Source organism: Pteropus alecto, unplaced genomic scaffold (assembly GCF_000325575.1).
Source record: "Pteropus alecto unplaced genomic scaffold, ASM32557v1 scaffold146, whole genome shotgun sequence".
NCBI lineage: Eukaryota > Metazoa > Chordata > Mammalia > Chiroptera > Pteropodidae > Pteropus > Pteropus alecto.
The window spans coordinates 3967676-3983286 of record NW_006442107.1 but is presented as its reverse complement, the minus strand read 5'-3'; the positions used below and the strand labels follow the sequence as shown (position 1 = coordinate 3983286).

General features: G+C 34.2%; 1 protein-coding gene and 1 pseudogene across 8 annotated transcripts in view; both read right to left on the bottom strand.

The window, feature by feature from the left end:
- The window catches only part of DYM (dymeclin), a 261639-nt gene that overhangs the window by 162635 nt on the left and 83393 nt on the right, over window positions 1–15611 (bottom strand). The gene's annotated exons all lie outside the window — the stretch shown is intronic.
- Window positions 8624–8742, bottom strand: LOC112469353 (annotated as a pseudogene).

Below are 15611 nucleotides of genomic sequence, written 5' to 3'. Positions count from 1 at the left end.
TATTATTGCCTATTCCCATAATTCCACTGCCATAGATAATCACTATTAAGTTTCTAATAATATTTTTCTATATTTCTTTATATCTCAAAACATATACATAAGAAATTTTCATGTACAGCTTTATTATACAAATATATTTGAAAACCTAAGCAAAATATTAAAATATCTAGGAAAATATAAAATACCAAAATTGACCTAAAAGACAAAAGGATGAATGGACAAATAACCTTAGAAGACTGGAATATGGAGTTTATAATTTTCTCTAAAAACAAACCGGGTCCAGATTATTTTACAAACAAGTCAACTAAACCCTCAAAGTACAGATAATTCTCATATTATATAAGCAGTTCCAAAGTAAGGACATGAATCATATCTACACAACTCATTTGACAAGACCAGAAAAACCTTCTTGATACAGAAACTGAAAAAAGTCTGCATTTAAAACAAAATAGAGAAATGAACAGAGATTTTCTGGATAGCCTAAATCAGAGAAAAGATGATGAAATCTTGTAGAAAATTTTGTTAAAAGAATAAATGCTTCATGATCAAGAAGGGTTTGTCTCTGAAATGCAAAAATAGCTTACCATTTAAAATTTTATTTATTTCTCTTCATTTAAAAAAGATAGAGGAAAAGAAAATAAGGCAATCTCAATAGATACCAAAAATTTTAAATTAAACTTAAAACTTATTCTTAATTTAAAGAGAAAGAATTATTACAAACTAAAAAAGAAAAAAACCTATCTAAAGTTTATCTAATCAGAAATCCACAGTGGTCAACTATTGGAAGAATTTCCATTATCACCAACATCAGCACTGTATTACTGCTGCTCCAAGCAAAAGATACTAAGGCAAGAAAAAAAAAGACCCCCCAAAAAACAAGGAAAAAAATTTCGACACTTGCAAGCAATCTGTTTGTGCACTATCCAACAGAGTAGCCAGTGTGGGTTTGAGGCACTTGAAACGTGGCCATGTAGTCCAAATTGCATTTTGCTATAAGTATAAAATATACACTGAATTCCAAAGACTTAATGCAAAAAAAAAAAAAGTACAAGTCAGTCACTAAGTTTTTAACGTTAAAATTATAATATTTTGGATATGTTGCATTAAAGTGTATTGTTAAGGTAAATTTCACCCATTTCCCTTGTACTTTTTAAATAAGTACTAAAAATTTTTATTACATTATGTGGTTTGCATCTATGGTTTGCATTATACTTCTATTGGACAGAGCTGTTCTAGAACATCAAGAAAATCAACTGATACTATTAGAACTAACAGATTTTGGTACAGTTCTATGGCAAAAAAAAATTAACATATAAAAAAACAAAAGTCTGCCTATACATGAACAAACCAGTTAGGAAGTCCAACACAACAGCAACAAATCCAGTAAAATATTCAAGAATAAACACAGAACAAATGTGTTAAAAACTTTAGGCAGACAACCTAAAGGTTATATGAGATCTGAATTAATATAGGTGTACAACATATTTCTGGACAAAAAGATTAAATACTACAAAACTGTCCCTATATTAATCTAAAATTCACTGTAATCGTTATCAAAATATCAAGAGGAATTTATGTAATATTTTGATATATAGTGTAAATAAGGTATTGCTGGATGTGAAGGACTAACCTGGGGAGGAATGATCTTAATTAAATAGCGAAATTTTTATAAAGCTAAAGTCATTTAAAAGTATGACACTGGCAGTAAACAAATAGCTCAATGGAACAGATATGCGTTCAGAAACAGAATCACAACTGTTTGAGAATTAACCGTATGATATAGGTAGTATTCCAAATCAGTAAGAAAAAGATACAATTCTATAAATGCCTTTGGGATGATAGAATTTAATAATTTCCTTAGTATGTAATTATAGATGTATGTGTATAAACCTTGAGTTGAGAAAACCTTTTTCTTATGCAAGAAACAAAATTTGAGAAAATGCAAAAAATAATTGACTATTTAAAAATTAAATACTTTCATGTAGTGAGTATATTATAAGAGAGACTGAGAAAACATTTGAAACATATAAAACTGAAAAGAATATTTACTTTTAAAAAAGACCTCTTGCAAATCAGTAAGAGAAAGAAAGCTAACAACATTCCAAAATAAAAATGGGTACTAAAAATCCGAAGCAATAAAAGAGAAAATTAATTAATACAACAATGAAATGATTCTTGAGAACAGAAAAATTTTTAAGATTTATAACACTCGGTATTATTAAAGGTATAAAAAAATTACCAACAGTGAAGGATCAAAATGGTACCAAATTTTTGGAAGATATATGGCAGTTCTTATTAAATTAAAAATGCACATTCCCATCAACCCAGCAATTTTTTTTCTTATACTAGAGAACATTTAAACAGGTACACAAAGATTCATGTACAGGAATATTTACTGTAATTTGTTTATAATTGTCAGATAATAAAAACAATGTAGATATTCACCAAGAACAAATAATTAATAAGCCATGGCTAATCCATACTATGAAATACAATATAAAGAGGCAGATATCTATATATTAACAAGGAAATATCTCTAAGGTACACTGTTAAGTGAAAAAAAAAAAAGCAAGTTGCAAAAAAATTGGGGTTAAAAATTTTAAATCTCTCACCAAAACAATGAAAGAGAGAGTTTTAAAAACAGGAAGGACAAAGTGTACATCATACTGCTAACAGAAATTACTTCTGGCATGTAATTCAAGGACTTTTGCTTTATTTGTATAGTTAAATTTGTTACAATACAAATATATTGATTTATTTCTTTAAAAATAAATGTAAAATGACAAAATAAAAATAACAGAAGAATAAAGACCCAATCAGTATATGATTACATAGAATATGGAAAAACTTCATCAGCATATCATTAACTGAAAAGGCAAATCATAAAACAGTATATATCTATATCTACTTATATATATTAATACCTATATGTACAAAAATATGTCCATTTGAAAATTGTAAATCTATACATCTATGCTGTAAATGCACCTACAGGTGCCTGGCAGGCGGCACTGTTGACAGTGATGACCTCTGATGATGGAAAAGACAGCTGGAGTGAAGGTGACTTGAAAAAGTCTCATATTTTATTCAGTGTTTACTTGTTTGACTCATTTACAACATAGGTATATTCAAGCATAACATAAGCAATTCAAAAACAACAAGGAAAGAAGTGTGGGAAGAAAGAAAGTCCCTCATCACGAACCCCAGAAAATGTGATGCAATACACACTGGCCACAAGATATAGCCTTAAGATTGTACTTTTAAAAAGCCCCTGCTGTAATTTTGGAGGGCAATCACCAACACGTTAATGCTGATTGGATCTAGTATGGTGGCAATGGGCATGATATTTTAATCTCTGTACAGGTCTAATATTTTTTATTACTTCTTGCAATGGGCAGATGCCATTTTTATAAGAACATATAAAGAAATGCTTTGGTAAAGAAACTTAAAATGGACAACAAATTAAGTAAAACTGATAAATTTCATTTTTCCTGAACTAACACAGTTACTTTTTATTTCTTCTTTATATTGTAAACAGTTCGGTGTGAATGTTCTTGTTCATTTCTAATATTTTGCATTTTTCATTGAACACATGGGATAAAACTACCTCATAGATATCCTATACACATAACATTTCTTACATAATTGTGGTCCTGAAAATCTCAAACTTTTCCTGTGACTCACTGAAATCACTTTACACTCAATAGAAGTTGTTATTTTTGCGGGGAGGAAGCCCTCCTGCCCGAGTTTTAGAGGTCCCAAGAGAAGTGTACAGGAACCTTCACCACGCACAGCCTGTCTGGTATAAACCTTCAGTGTAGGTACAAGCAAACTTCAGACCTAGGAAGAGAAATCAGCAGAATGGATTTTTTAAATTAATGTAGAAAGGATTTTAAGATGACTGAGGAAGACAGTAAAGGTTCCATCAAGTACTGTAGTCTATCCTCTTCATTAGGAAAATCTAGATATTTGGATAAAAATTATCAATAACTGCTATTACACATCACGAATTGAAATTTATTCAAAATGTTCAAAATATAGTTGAAAAACTTGAGACCTTTAATACAATCAAAATTATATAAGAAAGTACAACCAGTAGCCAAGTATTATTTGCTTTGGGACTGATTTGTTGTTTATCTTAACATCTTTAAAAATTTCCAGTTACTTCCTTCCACTCAGAGTATGCTCCATAATTGTCTAACCCTATACCCACCACTGTGTGTTCCAGGACTGCAAGCAAAGAAAAACACAATTAGAAAGTTCAATCTACAACAAAAAAAAAATCACAAAATGCTCTCCAAGGTAAAATATAAGTGTTTCGGTTTGTTTTGTTTTGTTTTGTTAACTCTTCAATACTACAAGAAATAAGAGTTGACTACCACTGGACAAATTTCACAAACAAAATTCTGATTCTCTTTTAGCACAACTTTAATCTTTTTTTCCCCTTCAAGTTTTCCCAGGGATTCTGAAAAGCTGCTTATGTTAGGCAACCTAACATTTTATTGAAAAGCTATCCCCCCACTCCACCCACTAGCAGAGCCCTTTTCCCTTTCTCTGGTAAATATTACTGCTATGTTGCCTTTCCTTATAGGGAGAAAGGAGGCAGCCTGCCATTGCCTACATTGTAGTTTGAACTGGCCCATAATATTGGACCAGAATTCTTCCAAAAGTTCATTTCTTTTTGCTGATCCAAGCCTCTGATCTATGACCCAAGAATCTTAGTGGAATCACATTTTCCTGTTGGCAAAAAAAAATTTCTCTCCACCAGAAAAATAAGGGAAAGTTACAGTATATTTCCTTCTGTTCTAAAAACCAAATTAAGGATGGTCTCCAAAATGTTTTAATTGTATCCCTCAGGTCCTTCAAATAAACTCTTAAAATAAAATTCATCTAACTAAAAACTAAAAAATATTGAAATTAACTGAAAGAACAAATCTGGTGTTGATTCAATTTTAAAAGTACTAACTCAAGATTATTTACCCTTAATGAAAATGTGAGGAAGATAAAAGTATGACAAACTAAAAAATCAATAAAAAGCATAATCATGGAGGAAAAAACTCTCATTCTAAAAAATGTTGAACTCAAAAATAAACATTATTTTACTGAGACAATGCAATTACTAAACATTACACACTAATAAATTACACATTAATAAACATGCTACTTGCCAAACTATAACTGATTTCTTATAGCTAACAAATATATTAAAAACATTAATTATTCAATCAGAACCACACAAAAAATAAATGATACTAAAAAGGTCATATTCATATATTTGAACCTGTATTACTGTAACAAACCAGATACCATGAAAAGAATTAAGGAGAAGGCAGGTCAGCTATTAGGAGCACAGATGGAAATTCTGCTAGAGACATTTTGGTCAACACAAATAAAAGACTAATCAGTCAATAAATATGAATGGAGGGGCCTATTAGGGATAGGCCCTGTGTCAGGTACCAAAAATACAAAGAAGAAAAAAATCATACCCTGCTTTTGAAGAAGTTAACAGCAGAAAGGGGAGATGAGCATTTAAATAAACTACAAACCAATTTTAATTGCCACATTAATCCAACAAATATAACTAACTCTTTAAAACACCCATGCTTTACTTGTAAGTGTAGGAAATAACAGGGGAAGAGTTTCGCCAATAAAGGTACTGAACGTGCATTCCACAAAGGGCAAACATTGTGGCAGAGTCAGCGAGCTATCTGACCCTGATACCATGCTCCCTTTCTTCCTTTTTATTAATAAAATGCCTTAGCATTTAAAGCTAGGCAGGGCTGCATTTCCCAATCTTTCTCACGGTAGACTGTGGCCACATGACCTAATTCTAGCTAATGGGATGTGATTGAGAGTGGTATATGCAAGTTTTCGGTTATACCCTTAAACGAAAGCTATTCGCTTCATATCTTCACCCTTTCCATGGACTAGAACTCCAGTATAGTGGTAGGGAGACAGATGTGACTTTGTGCATGAGGACACTGCCCAAAGGAATGGCAAAACAGGACAGGAGGGACTCTAGTCCCTGGCTGACATCGAGAAGCAAACCTGCCTATACCCCTGGACCAACTTAAACTTTTATGCGAGAGAAATGCCAATCTTCTACCTTGTTTAAGCCACTGGTATCTGATCTCTATTTAAAAAAGCCAAGCCAATATCATAAATAATATAATTATATTATAATATTTCAGATTATTATTGCTTGGTTAGAGACTTTCTTTAACAAATAAATTGTTTAAAGAATTCTTTGCCCATCATAATTTTTAAGAACTTTTGAAGATAATTGTAGATTAATATGCTCTCATTAAAAATTATACAGAGAGATCCCATGCATCCTTTACCCTGTTTCCTCTAATGGTAACATCTAACAAAACTATAATACAGTATCATAATCAGGATATTGACATTGATACAGTCAATACAAAGAATAATTCTAATATCAGTTAGGAATATCTGCACGGAAAAAAAATTTGTCTAACGATCACTTAAATTCTTTGAAGCTGATTTCTTTCAAGAGTCGCAACCAACCTATACTCCAGCCACAGAGAAAAGTCTCTGTCCCCAAATATACACTGACTGCCTATGCACTTCTGTACATTCAATTCATCATGTATTAAGGGCCTGCTACAAACTGGGTGAAATGCAGGAAACTGGATTAGCCACCGATAGACTCAAAGACAATGATGCCTTATCCACGGAGCTTACATCTAAGAAGAAACCGCCATGAAACAGTGAAAAGCGAATAAATAAACTGCAATAAGTTTGTGGGCGAGAAAAAGAATGTTACCTAAATGTAATGATGAGCCTTGAAGGAAAAAATGTTTGGAAATCTATCAATGAACTGATAGATTATGGACTTTTTTACAAGTTTACAAGTCAATCAAAGATGCCATTCCGTTTCCTTTCTTTTAAAATTTTTCTTTCATTTCTTTTTCTTACTTCAAAGTCCAAATCACATCCGTCTGTTCTAATACGTGAAGCAAAAAATAACTATTCCCTTGACTCTGCTCTCACAGCACTTTGGTGACATCTCCATCACTGCGTCTAGCACTGTCTGACTGGGACTGTACTTAGGCGTGTTGCACACGCACAAGGCTTCCTGTGGATGCTGATGGAAAAGAGCTACATCTTTTTCATGCTTTATATTCCTTGAAGGGCTCCAACTTACAAACTTAATTTGTTCCTTTATTTATTTACTTTGTGTTTTTACTTCTCTTACCAAAGTATATAATAAATAATACAGATTTCACATTTGATATTTTAAAAGTATATAAATAAATACAGATTTTGCTATTTAAAGGAAAAGCATATTATTTTTAAAGTTCTAAATACAGGTATCAGAAATTGGTTTTAATCCTCTATTTTAAATTATAATACTTTAATGTTGATGAGGGTCCTAGGTCATAGGACTTTCAGACACTAAATGGGCACCATCTTTATGAAGGACAATCTGGCAATGTACATCACAAGAATTACTTTAGGAAACTGGCTGAATATTTTGGGATATTGTATATACTGTAATTTTTAAAACTTAAAAAATGGTAAATAGATTCCAAATTAGCATTTTTAGCAGAATGTCTAATTCTCATGAATGGATTACTGATGTTAAGTGGTAGATGTCCGCATTGCATAAACTATATTGGAGGGCCAGTTGTTAGGGTTTGACCATAAAGAGACACAAGGGGACTTTTCAGGGTGATGAAAATGTTCAATATCTTGATTACGGTTATTACAAGGCTATATGTACTTGTGAAAACTAACAGAACTATATACTACAAAAGGTAAATTTACCATATACAAATTATATCTCAGTAATCTCAACTTCGCCCCCTTTTCTTCACCAAAACAGTGTTGGCATGGATGTGGAGCAACTGGAACTCTCATATACTCTAATGATGGTGTAAATTGGTACAAACACTTTGGAAAATAGTTTAATTGTAATTACTATTGAATGATGCACAACTAGGATCCAGCAAATCCACTAATTATTATACCCAACAAAATGCTTGCATGTATACAAAGACACACAAGGATGTACATAGCAGCATTATTTTAAGAGCCAAAAGTTGGAAATCAATTGAATACACATTTGAGAATAAAAGATAAATAGCATGTGAGGTCGTCTTAAAACAGAATAACGTATACCAATAAAAATGAATAAATTATACTTCATACAAAAATGCATTTCACAAATAAGCAAAAGAAAGAAGACACGAAAGAATACACAGCATGTAATTCCATTTATATAAAGTTAAAAGCTAATCTACAGTTCTAGAAGTCGGGATGATGGTGTCCTCTGCCTCTGGGAGGGAAGTGTGAGTAGGAGGTGCATGAGAAGTGTTTCTGGGGTGCTGGAATTGACCTGATCACTTGACAATAATAAATTGAGCGATATAGTACACTTGTGCACTCTTTTCTATGTTACACTTAAATAAAAATGTTTACCGTTAAGAAAAAGAAAAAACAGTATGCATCTTTTTTTTGTAGATGATGATGACAGGATAACACTCAAATCAGTTATCTTTTTTTTTTTTTTAAGTGAGGCAACCCTTGCTTGACCTCACAGATTGCAAGGATCTTGTCAGCTTACAATCCCTTATTTTTTATTTTTTTAATGTTTTTATGCCTACAGCACCTGGTTTTCCTAGGTGGTCTCCCATCCAAGTACTAACCAGGCCCGACCTTGCTTAGTTTTCAAGATCAGACGGGATCAGGCTTGTTCAGCGGGGCAGGGCTGTAGACTCAAATCAGTTATTTTTGATTAATGGAACTAAAAGTGATTTGTTTTGCTCATTAGAATGCTCTGATTTCTAAAATGAGCGTGTAGAAAAAAAAACCATAAATTGAAAAAAGTTCACTGGAAATCCTTAAAATAATATTACTAAAAAGAAATATATTAAGATGTTGGTTTAATAAGGGAAAATTCATATTTGATGTTATATCTTTATTAAAGGACAGTGTCTTCAAGTACCTATTTTTCTATGTAATCACCTTATGTGTTAAGAAAACATGATCTCTAGTAATTATTTTGGTTATCTGAAAATGACTGTAAAACAGCAACATACACAATCTTGAGCTACGGCCAGTCATACTATGATGCTAGAAAAGGGGTCGGGGGCATAGGGGTGGGGGAAGGTCACTAATAGTTTCACTTTTTGACATGCATTTATATTTAAAGCTCTCTTAAAATATCTGGTCTGCTAGCTCCTAAAACAGTTTTGAGTCAAATTCAATTTTACTAACATAATATTACTACCCCCAGCCTGTGTCCCAAATGAAATGCTTCTGACCATCTCAAAAAAGAAAAAAATAATTCACCATAAAAGGACAGAGAAAAATGTTTTAAAAATTAATAGCACAGTAAGACATTTTATCCACCTTTGTAGTTTGAAACCTGACAGAAGCTCTGATTTATAATCTGGCATAATATAAACCATATGGAAATTTTTAAATTTTTTATTCCTTTAAGAATAGAAAATACAACTGTTAAAGAAAAATTGAAAAAAAAATCTACTGAAATAATTCAGTATTTATAAAGATGATACCTGTTTTCAAAAAGAAAAAAAAATACTAAAAGATAACAGAATTCATCTGTCTCAATAAAACTCTAGATTTGCACATCCCTAAAATAAACATTTATGAAAACCTAAGATGAGCCAGGCACTGTGAACTCAGAGGACAGACAGCCCTTCCTCTGAACAGCCCATATCTGGTTCCAGGTAACTTCATTCCGTCTGTCCCAATGTCAGCCTCTAAAGCCACATTTCTTAAAATGATGCACTGCTCACTGATAATGTGAGGGGCGATTATGCGTTACACTTTCAAAAGCTTCAACAGTTATGTGTATTAAAATATGTATAACCAGCTCGTCAATCTCACAATTTTCAAGTACTTTACCACTTAGTATAAGGATAAAGTAAATATGCTTAAAATTTTGGAAAAGTGAAGTATATTGGAATTCAAGCTATACTCACGTAAGACAAAATCATGGTGGTTGCATGGTTGTGGTTAAGTTGGAGAAATATTGCCCTATCGGAAAATAAGTCCTCACATCACAGCTCTAAGCATCTGGCAGTATATACCTCAAAAGGAGTCCCCCTTCTCAAAACAAATGAACCTTGTCCCCGCAACACTTATTCCTGATACTCAAGGTCTCTAACTCCTCAGTACCCTGGCCACCCTTCCATCTGCTGGTGATGAGGCACCCCCAATAAAACATAAAATTTAGGTATGTATATTAATGATGGAAGAGAAACTTAAGTACCTTTCAACAAGTTTTAACCAAATAAAATTGTTCACTCCTTCAGCTGAAGAAATCCAACAACCTTCTGGATTCATTAATTTAGAATATGTAATATGTCGCCTCTATAAAAATTACAGGGCCTTATTATGTCTAGAATTTTCGCTGTTACTGCAAACACCCAAACATTCGAAAAATAATAATAAACTTACTAACTTTAACAATACCAGAGACAAAAAACAATCAATTTGGAATCTACAAATAAGTTTCTGCATAGTAAAATCTTAGACCAATTGTCTACATTAGCATTCAAGTTCCACTCGTGAAGAAGTAAATATAAATCAAATTGATAGCAGATGTAATAAAGCACATAGTATATTTATACTACCTTCAGTAAGTCGTTTTTTCCATGTAGGTTCTCCAACTGTTACTTTTCTGGGAATTAAAAACTGGTTCCATGCTAGATGGCCATGGATAAAAGAATCTGTGAGTAAGTACTACTCCCTGGTTGAAAGTAACATTCAAGGAAAGATGGAAAGTGTTTCTTCCCAATACTCTGACCATTTCAGTGTTACTGATAATACCAAGAAGAAAGCCTTAGTGATGGAGAATGGTGTCCCAGACTTTAAAAGGCAGTAATAATGATGTCATCTATCATCGAAGAAGAAGATGGGAGGTTGAGAGGCACTAGGAAACTAGAATCTTTGAAAAGGGAGGACATACATAAATATTTTAAAAAGATGATTCCAAATTAATGAATCTAGAAGGTTCCTAAGACATAAATGATCAGCAAACAAAAGTTACAGATAGTAAATGTGGTATATGCAAATAAAAGTAAACACTGAAGATTGGAATGGTCTAAAAGTACTCATGAAATTGCAAAATTACAAGGGGGGAGGGGAGGGTGAAGTGGGTAAAGGGGATCAAATATATGGTAGCTGAAGGAAACTGGACTTTGGTAAACACACAGTAGAATACATAGATGTCAAAGTATAATGCACACCTGAAAATTATATAATTGGATTAACCGATGTTATCCCAATAAACTTAATTTAAAAAGGAAAAGAAATTGCAAAATTATTCCCAAAACATTCAATTCAATAAGCAGTTGATAAACACATACTAACACTAGTAGTTTCCAAAGTGAGTGAAGAGAAAAAACATCAGAACTCTGTGTTTCATCTAAGACATATGAAGACACTAAGCTTTAGCAATATGCATTATTTGGACTGGCACTGGTGCCCACATTCAGCTCATCTGTCAGGAAGTCATGTGTCACGCCAGTAAGCCAGGCATCCTGACAAGAGTGGAGGTCATGCCCATAATAGTGGTGACAGAGGCACTCATTCCTTCTCTTTCAACATAATGAGACACTGTGGTTTAGTATGCTTAATTATATTATCTAGGTTTAACTAAACTGACTCTCATAAAAATCTATTTTTAAAATAATGGAATCATAAAACTGTTTTTAAACTTCCTGGCAAAGAAATCACAGATAGGAAAAAATATATATTAAAGATTCAAGTATAAGCACACACCACAAAAAAACCCAGAGCCAACCCTTCTACTGCCTGTGTGGGCTCTTTGTTAGCCGTCTTATAAGCTAAAAACACAGGCAATATTAATCAGATCTCTGAATAAAACTGCTTTGCATCTATTACCAAGACTTTCTGAAAAACAGATTTATACCCACTATTATTAACAATGAAGAAGACTCTAAATATATACTGTTCCTTGAGACATTAAATAATGACACTATTAAGCCATGGAGATTAGCAAGATATTTAAAAATCTCATCCAGATGATTATTAATAATTTTGGTATTATCAAAAAGATTTTCTGTATTGTTAATAAACACAATTTTAAATACTCTAAAGTATTTATCTTACCCTTTGAAAAAAGTCAATTTGTAGAAGTTTCATAAGGTTCATAATATATTAGTATAACAATGCATTATCTAATTTATAAATGAATTCACTTAAGGGTCTACTTTAAAAGCTTGTACAATCAATAAAGTTTAAAGACCACCACACTCAAAGGACTATTGGGGGTAGAGGTGACAGAAGAGAAGGAAAGTAAGAGGGAAGAAAAGGAGAAGCTTCTGCCACTTAACTATGATCAACGCAAAATACCACATTTAAATCTCACCAAGCATTATCTTTCACCCAATTTTACAGATAGAGAAATTAAACTCAAAGAAGCTAAGTTCCTTACTTAAAAGAGATAAGCAGATCTGCACTCATGCTGTTCTAAGTCTAAAGCAGATGCTGTCACCCACTACCCTCACTACCCCTCTGGCTCCAAAACAAGAAAGGGGGCCCCTGGCCTAAGTTACAAGTTTAAAACTTACCATAGGTCAGATCTTCAGGACCTGGGATACAACAGGCCTAAATTCAATCTAATTGCTACAAGGAATAGCATTCTGTGGCTTACAATGAGTCTGGCCCCAAATTACCTTGCCAGTCTTCTCTTTCACTCTTCACCCTCATCCACAGAACCCTATATATGTTTTTGTCTTTGCTTGGATTGTTTTGTTCATTCTTCTACCTTCTGTTCATCTTGGTACTCTATCTCCATTTCCTGATTTTCCCCTAAGTAATCATCTCTCCTAGGCATTCTGCCCCTTTCTTATGGTGAATAAACATTTTCTAAATTGTCTCTTGGCAGGCAAGCACAGATTCTTCAATGAATAAACTGTTGTCACTACATTTAAGATGCCTATAGTCTAAAGAGAAGAGACAGGCAGGGATGTCATTATAATAAATGTACTGTGAGTTTGACAAAGTCCTATGGGAAATAAAAAGGACTTGCTCTGCCAGGGCATTCCAGGAGAGCTTCCCAAAGAAAGCTGCCTATGACCTGGGGTTTAAGGGGAGTGACATCTGCAGGCGGAAGAGGAAGACATTTTCGTACATGGAATGGTATCAGACAAAGCTGATCAGGTGTGAGGGCAGGCTGCAAGGGGCCTGTGTGCCGGTGCTTCTCACGGCATGCTCCATCGCCCAGTTCTGAAGAACTATGAACAGGCCAACAATTCAAGTCCTTTTTGATGTTCTTATAAGTGATGACATACAATTATATAACTTTCATTTGGGGTTTCACATATGTTAATATTGATCTATTAACTAAGTCAGTTACAGGATATTGTATTTGGTTTTCATATATTTAGAAAAAACAATTACTAGAGTTTACAGATCCTAACTAAGTCTCCTAACCAAAAGTCCGACTGCTATGCAATGCTCATTTGTGCTGCAAAATTCTTTATGCGCATAGACACATGACCCACAATGTTTGCAATTCTTGCAGTTTGGGAGAAGGGTGTTCTACATTTTGTTTTGAGTTGGTCATGGTCTTCAGTTTATGTATTTCAAGCTTTTTAAGTTATACATTTCTGTTAAAATAGCTTCAAAATGATCAATTAAGATGGCTGTGGGTTCTCTGATTAACCCTCCAAGATATAAGTGATGTATATAACTGGTAAGAAGGACCACGCTATCAATAAGATACCCTTCCCCTGCCAGGACACAACTAACCAGCACGATATAAAGGGTGGTGGGGAGAGGATGCACAGAGCTCTGAATTCTTCCGATAAGACACCTCCTTCTAGGACCATGAGGCCAAAAGCCTCATCAAACCGTCAACAGCTATAATTAGAACTGATTATCTGCCTTCTCCTAAAAGATCATCAGGACTAATCGTATTATGCCTTATATCCCTGTTTACATGGATCGGCAGAGAGACCTAAAGCTGCATCCCCTACACTGGCCTGGTCTCCTGCAGCTCTCCCCATCCCAAAGCTTCTACTATCCCCTCTGGAAATCACATGGAAATGACATTTTTCATCAGAAAAATATCCTCTATATTTTCAGGCTCAATCCCTCTGAATGCCCCTGATCTAAGAGAAACCTGGGTGGTCCTCTAAGGACAGTTCTTTCTCAGAAGGCTTTTCAAGTGGTGACTTGATTATTCTCTCTCCACAACCTACATACCACAGAGATAACTCCTCGTTACAGCTTCCAAATAATTTCTCTTCTGACATTCCAGCTACTTTGAAACATCCCATCATAGTATACTAACCATCAACCCTTCTTGCTACAGTCATCTACTATTTTCTAATAATTTAAGCGCCTGGCTCACTGTCTTTCCCTCCACACTACTCTAAACTTCATTTTTAAAATTTCAGCATACTCACAGTCAAGCCACCCAACAATATGGCCTCTAAGGCTTGTTCTGCTTGCTCACTTCTAGCCTACTGCAAAATACCCAGCTTACACACCCTCTTTACCAATAATTGCACCACCACTACCCTTTTGAATTCATACATTCCACTCTCTGATTCTCCCAATTTCCCAAGTCATTTCTTCTAGTACCCCTCAAACAATTTTTCACCTAATCAGTTCTACCACTTTTCAGTGTCCATCACCACCCCCCGTCCTTGCTTTCCTCCTCACCCAGCTAATATTCCGTGGATGAGCACCAGGATCACTCCCTTGCATATCCCTTCCCAACTCCCTCACTCCTCTTTCCCCATCATATTTGCCTAACAAAACCCCAACCTTCACATATCCAACTCTCCACCTGTTCCATATACCAAAAAAGCTATACATAGCTGAAGAACAACACATAGCCATTCCAATTGCTCTTTAAGTTCATCGCCATGGATTTCAAGTGGGCCCTCGGCTCTGCCCAACAATCCTGCCACGTTTCTCTAGTCCCCAGGGGAATTAACTCCCTTGCAAATCTCTCTTTAAACTTTCAACACCAATCCCCAATCTTCATGCCCAGCTGACTCTCACAGAATCGGAGAACTACCTTGTCTTTCCACCTTAAATCTATAAACCCATCTGCATCAACATGTATCTGCTCTGCCTTCCCTCCTGTTATACGGGAGTGAAACATTCTTTCTCCTGAATTTGGGGATATCAATCTCCCTATCACTAACAGAATGTAAATTCTATGAAAGGCAGGCATTTAACAGTAATTTGTAGAACTGAATCATTCTTCTCACAGCATACAAACATGTTGTGCTATTTCCCAGCCAGAAACAAAGATATAAAACCTGCATAGAATCCACATCCCCTTCCAGCTGCTGCCTTATTTTTCTGCCTGTACTGACTCCCATTCTCCCCTCAACCCACTCCAATTAGTTTCCTAAACACCACACTATCTAAATGATTCTTGACAAAGTAACCAATAACTTCTGTCTTAACAAATCCAACAGTCAATTCTAAGTCTTCACCTTATTTAACTGCTCTTTTAAGTCTTCATGAAGTTGTACGTGAAAGATTTTGTACTTTACCGCACCTATAACTTAAAATATTAGAAAACCTCAATGAAAAGATTTCATAGTAGATCAGACACCATTGGAAAG